Source organism: Theropithecus gelada, chromosome 1, assembly GCF_003255815.1.
Source record: "Theropithecus gelada isolate Dixy chromosome 1, Tgel_1.0, whole genome shotgun sequence".
In the NCBI taxonomy this organism is placed as follows: domain Eukaryota; kingdom Metazoa; phylum Chordata; class Mammalia; order Primates; family Cercopithecidae; genus Theropithecus; species Theropithecus gelada.
The window spans coordinates 66394115-66400285 of NC_037668.1; the positions used below are offsets into that span (position 1 = coordinate 66394115).

General features: G+C 43.1%; 2 pseudogenes across 2 annotated transcripts; one reads left to right on the forward strand and one right to left on the reverse strand.

Moving 5' to 3' along the window:
* Positions 1–1089: 1089 nt before the first annotated feature.
* Positions 1090–1773, reverse strand: LOC112631882 (annotated as a pseudogene). The gene has a single exon (XR_003121219.1). The product of XR_003121219.1 is annotated as a ferritin light chain pseudogene (transcript).
* A 1311-nt stretch (positions 1774–3084) lies between these two features.
* Positions 3085–5677, forward strand: LOC112627593 (annotated as a pseudogene). The gene has a single exon (XR_003120197.1). The product of XR_003120197.1 is annotated as an endoplasmic reticulum chaperone BiP pseudogene (transcript).
* The last annotated feature ends 494 nt before the right edge of the window (positions 5678–6171 follow it).

Here is a 6171-nt window from a genome sequence, read left to right on the forward strand (position 1 = left end):
TTTTTTTTTTTTTTTTTTTTTTTTTTTTTTTTTTTTTTTTTTGAGACTGAGTCTCGCTCTATCGCCCAGGCTGGAGTGCTGTGGCCGGATCTCAGCTCACTGCAAGCTCCGCCTCCCGGGTTCCCGCCATTCTCCTGCCTCAGCCTCCCGAGTAGCTGGGACTACAGGTGCCCGCCACCTCGCCCGGCTAGTTTTTTGTATTTTTTAGTAGAGACGGAGTTTCACCGTGTTAGCCAGGATGGTCTCAATCTCCTGACCTCGTGATCCGCCCGTCTCGGCCTCCCAAAGTGCTGGGATTACAGGCTTGAGCCACCGCGAGACAGGGTTTCACCATGTTAGCCAGGATGGTCTTGATCTCCTGACCTTGTGATCCGCCCGCCTCGGTCTCCCAAAGTGCTGGGACTACAGGCGTGAGCCACCGTGCCCGGCCTTTTTTTTTTTTTTTTTTTTTTGAGACAGAGTTTTGCTCTCGTTGCCCAAGCTGGAGTGCAATAGTGCGATCTTGGCTGACTGCAACCTCCGTCTCTCAGGTTCAAGCGATTTCCTGCCTCAGCGTCCTGAGTAGCTGGGATTACAGGCATGTACCACCACGCCCAGCTAATTTTTTGTATTTTTAGTAGAAACGGGGTTTCGCCATGTTCACCAGGCTGGTCTTGAACTCCTAACCTCAGATGATCCCACCTCGGCCTCCAAAAGTGCTGGGATTACAGACATGAGCCACTGTGCCTGGCCCAATCTAGAATTTTTTACCCAGCAAAAAATCTTTTAAATCTAAAGGTGAAATAAAGACTGTTTAGACAACCAAAAACTGAAACAAGTTCTTGCCTGCAGAGCTGTTCTACAAGGAATGACACAGAAAGTTCTGCAGGCAGAAAGAAATATCCAGATGGAAATTTGGATCAACACAAAAGAATGAAGAGCAGCAGAAACGGTAAATATGTAGGTAAATATAAAAGGCTTTCTTTTTTCCTCATTTTGAATCTCTTTAAAAGATTATTGGTGGTTTTAATAAAAAGTAATAACAAAGTACTGTGGAAGTTATACCATGTGTACAAGTAACATTTATTTATTTTATTTATTTTATTTTTATTTTTTGCATCAAAAAGCTTTATTTCCATTTGGTCCAAGGCTTGTTAGGGTAGTTAAGAAAGCTGCCTAGTGGCTGGAGGGAGAGGCTTAGGCAGAAGCCCTATTACTTTGCAAGGGGCCCTTCAGAAGTCGCTGGGCTCAGAAGGCTCTTTCTTAGTCATGCTTGAGAGTGAGCCTTTGGAAGAGATACCTGCCCAGTCCAGCCTCCAGGCCAGCCAGCCTGCCTGTAGAGGTTGGTCAGGTGGTCGCGCATCTTCTTGATGAGCTTCACTTTCTCATCTAGGAAATGAGTCTCCAGGAAGTCACAGAGATGGGGGTCTGTGTGGGCAGAACCCAGGGCCTAAAGATCCAAAAGGGCCTGGTTCAGCTTCTTCTCCAGGGCCATGGCGGCTTTTATGGCATCCAGGGTTTTACCCCACTCATCTTCAGCTGGCTTCTTGATGTCCTGGAAGAAAGCACGGCCGCCACGCTGGTTTTGCATCTTCAGGAGACGCTCCTAGCCCTCGCGCTTCTCTTGGCCAATTCGCGAAAGAAGTGGCTCAGGCCTTCCAGAGCCACATCATCGCGGTGGAAACAGAAGCCCAGGGAGAGGTAAGTGTAGGAGGCCTGAAGATACACATTTACCAGGCTGTTGACGGCTGCCTCCACGTCGGTAGAATAATTCTGATGAATCCGGGAGCTCATGGTTGGTCGGCAAGAGGGAGCTAACCACAAAAACGGTGCTGGCAGGTCGCAGAAGCAGGAGATGGCCGAGAAGATGGTCCTGGACGTTGCAAGTGGAGAGGAAATCGGAGGGCGGTTGGAGGCTGGAAGGAAGAGTCTCTGGATCTGTTCCATCCAAATACTGTTGAAGCAAGAGACAGACCCGCGGGACCACCGAACTGCCCAAGTAAAGTTTATTAAAGCAATAGCAAAAAAAAAGCAGGATGAGGGAAATGGGAGTATACTATTGTAAAGTTCTTACACTGTGTAAAGTGGTATATTATTTGAAACATTTGACTGTGATAAGATAAAGATGCATATATAAACCTTGGATTCACCACTTAAAACTATTAGGTTGGTGCAAAAGGGTGTGGCAAAAACCGCAATTACTTTTGCACCAACCTAATACAACAAAGAGAAAATAAGCCAATACTGAAGATTAAAAATGAAATTTTTTAAACTCATTTATTACAAAAGAATGCAAGGAAAGAGGGGGAAAAGGAACAAGGAACAAATGAGGAAATAAAAAAGAAATAGCAAGATGGTATAGTTAAACCCATTTATATCAATAACTTTATTAAGTGTAAAGTTCTATGGCCAGGCGCGGTGGCTCATACCTCCCAGCACTTTGGGAGGCTAAGGCAGGTGGACCACCGGAGGTTAGGAGTTTGAGACCAGTCTGGCCAATATGGTGAAACCCCGTCTCCACTAAATATACAAAAATTAGCTGGGTGTGGTGGCAGGCACCTGTAATCACAGCTACTCGGGAGGCTGGGGCAGGAAAATCACTTGAACCCAGGAGGTGGAGGTTGCAGTGAGCTAAGATCACACCACTGCACTCCAGCCTCAGCGACAGAGTAAGACTCCATCTCAAAAAAAAAAGGTCTAAACAGCCCAAAAGGCAGAGAGTGTCAGATGGGATCCAACTGTATGTTATCCACAAGAAACCACCTTTAAATATAAGGACACACATGGGTTAAAAGTGCAAGGATGTAAAAAATACACCATGTTAACACTAATTCAAAAAATTTATAAGAAGTAGATTTTCAGAAAAATCTCACACTTATAGAATACACCACTCAACAACAGAAGAATACATATTCTTTTTAAGTTCACATGAAACATTCACCAAGATCATATTTGGATACAAAATAAGTCTCCAACTTAATATGATTAAACTCATGCAAAGTATGCTTGCTGACCACAATGAATTTAAACTAGAAGTCAGTAACAAAAAGACATCTTTTAACTGAAAATCCCTCAAATGTTTGAAAATTAAACAATACAGACGCCGGCCGAGACAGCACAGACAGACCAACCCAGTGGGGTGTTTCGCGAGTGTGAGAGGTAAGTGCCGTGGCCTGCATTTCCAGACCTGTCCTTCACCTGGTTCATGGCACCTTGTAAACCCCGGCCCCTGCCACCTGCAAGTCAGTAACCACGCTGCACTCCTGTGCTGTGGCCTGTGGCTGGACTGCCTGTGACGCCCTGCCTGCTGCTGCCCGACTGGCTGGCAAGATGAAGCTCTCCCTGGTGGCTGCGATGCTGCTGCTGCTCAGCGCAGCATGGGCCAAGGAGGAGGACAAGAAGGAGGATGTGAGCACGATGGTTGGCATCGACCTGGGGACAACCCACTCCTGCGTCGGTGTGTTCAAGAACAGCCACATGGAGATCATTGCCAACGATCAGGGCAACAGCATCACCCTGTCCTATGTGGCCTTCACTCCCAAATGGTAATGTGTGATTGGCAATGCAGCCAAGAACCAGCTCACCTCCAACCCCGAGAACACGGTTTTTGATGCCAAGTGGCTCATCGGCTGCAGGTGGCACAACCTGTCTGTGCAGCAGGACATCAAGTTTTTGCCGTTCAAGGTGGTTGAAAAGAAAACTAAACCATACATTCAAGTTGATATTGGAGGTGGGCAAACAAAGACATTTGCTATTGAAGAAATTTCTGTAATGGTTCTCACTAAAATGAAAGAAACTGCTGAGGTTTATTTGGGAAAGAAGGTTATCCATGCAGTTGTTGCTGTACCAGTCTATTTCAATGATGCCCAACGCCAAGCAACCAAGGATGCTGGAACTATTGCTGGCCTAAATGTTATGAGGATCATCAATGAGCCTATAGCAGCTGCTATTGCTTATGGCCTGGATAAGAGGGAGGGGGAGAAGAACATCCTGGTGTTTGACCTGGGTGGTGGAACCTTCAATGTGTCTCTTCTCACCATTGACAATGGTGTCTTCGAAGTTGTGGCCACTAATGGAGATACTCATCTGGGTGGAGAAGACTTTGACCAGCATGTCGTAGAACACTATTTGAACACAAAAAGTACAAATGCTATTTGTACTTTTTGAATGTACAAAAAGAAGACCGGCAAAGATGTCAGGAAAGACAATAGAGCTGTGCAGAAACTCTGGCGCAAAGTAGAAAAGGCCAAATGGGTCCTGTCTTCTCAACATCAAGCAAGAATTGAAATTCAGTCCTTCTATGGAGGAGAAGACTTTTCTGAGACCCTGACTCAGGCCAAATTTGAAGCGCTCCACTGGACCTGTTCCAGTCTACTATGAAGCCTGTACAGAAAGTGTTGGAAGACTCTGATTTGAAGAAATCTGACATTGATGAAATTGTTCTTGTTGGTGGCTTCACTGGAATTCCAAAGATTCAGCAACTGGTTAGAGTTCTTCAATGGCAAGGAACCATCCCATGGCATAAGCCCACATGAAGCTGTAGCATATGGTGCTGCTGTCCAGGCTGGTGTGCTTTCTGTGATCAAGATACAGGTGACTTGGTACTGCCTGATGTGTATCCCGTTACACTTGGTATTGAAACTGTGGGAGGTGTCATGACCAAACTGATTCCAAGGAACACAGTAATGCCAACCAAGAAGTCTCAGATCTTTTCTACAGCTTCTGATAATCAACCAACTGTTACAATCAAGGTCTATGAAGGTGAACAACCCCTGACAAAAGACAATTATCTTCTGGGTACATTTGATCTGACTGGAATTCCTCCTGCTCCTTGTGGGGTCCCACAGATTGAAGTTACCTTTGAGATGGATGTGAATGGTATTCTTCGAGTGACAGCTGAAGACAAGGGTACAGGGAACAAAAATAAGATCACAATTACCAATGACCAGAATCGCCTGACACCTGAAGAAATTGAAAGGATGGTTAATGATGCTGAGAAGTCTGCTGAGGAAGACAACAAGTTCAAGGAGTACATTGATACTAGAAATGAGTTGGAAAGCTATGCCTATTATCTAAAGAATCAGTTTGGAGATAAAGAAAAGCTGGGAGGTAAACTTTCCTCTGAAGATAAGAAGACCATGGAAAAAACTATAGAAGAAAAGGCTGAATGGCTGGAAAGCCACCAAGATGCTGACACTGAAGACTTCAAAGCTAAGAAGAAGGAACTAGAAGAAATTGTTCAACCAATTATCAGCAAATTCTATGGAAGGGCAGGCCCTCCCCCAACTGGTGAAGAGGATACAGCAGAAAAAGATGAGTTGTAGACACTGATCTGCTAGTGCTGTAATATTGTAAATACTGGACTCAGGAACTTTCGTTAGGAAAAAATTGAGAGAACTTAAGTCTCGAATGTAATTGGAATATTCACCTCAGAGTGGAGTTGAAAATGCTACAACCCAAGTGGCTGTTTACTGCTTTTCATTAGCAGTTGCTCACATGTCTTTGGGGGTGAGAAGAATTGACCATCTTAAAAAGTGGGTAAAAAACCTGGGTTAGGGTGTGTGTTCACCTTCAAAATGTTCTATTTAACAATTGGGTCATGTGCATCTGGTGTAGGAAGTTTTTTCTACCATAAGTGACACCAATAAATGTTTGTCATTTACAAAAAAAAAAAAATTAAACAACAACACACTTCTAAATAACATACAGATCTAAAAAAACTGTGACAGAAATTATAAATATTTTGTACTAAATGAAAACTAAAACACAACAGATCAAAATGTGTGGAGTGTAGCTAAATCAATGCTTAGAAGATTTATAGCATTAAATGTTTATATTAGAAAATCATAAAATTCTCAAATCAATTATCTAGTGTTCACCTTAAGTTATTTAAAAAGGAAGAACAAGTTAAACCGAAAATAAGCAGAAAAGGTAAATTAGAACATAAATCAATAAAATAGAAAACAAAAATAATGAAACCAAAATCTGGCTCTTTGAAAAGATCAATAAAATTGATAAATCTTTAGTCAAACAGAAAGAAACAAAAGGTAAAATAACAATTACCAATATCAAGAATTAAAGTGAGTACATCACTGTGGATCCTGCCGATTCTAAAAGGACAGCAAGGGAATGATATGGTATGAATAATTTTATGCTAATAAGTTATATAAGCTATATAAAATGGACAAATTT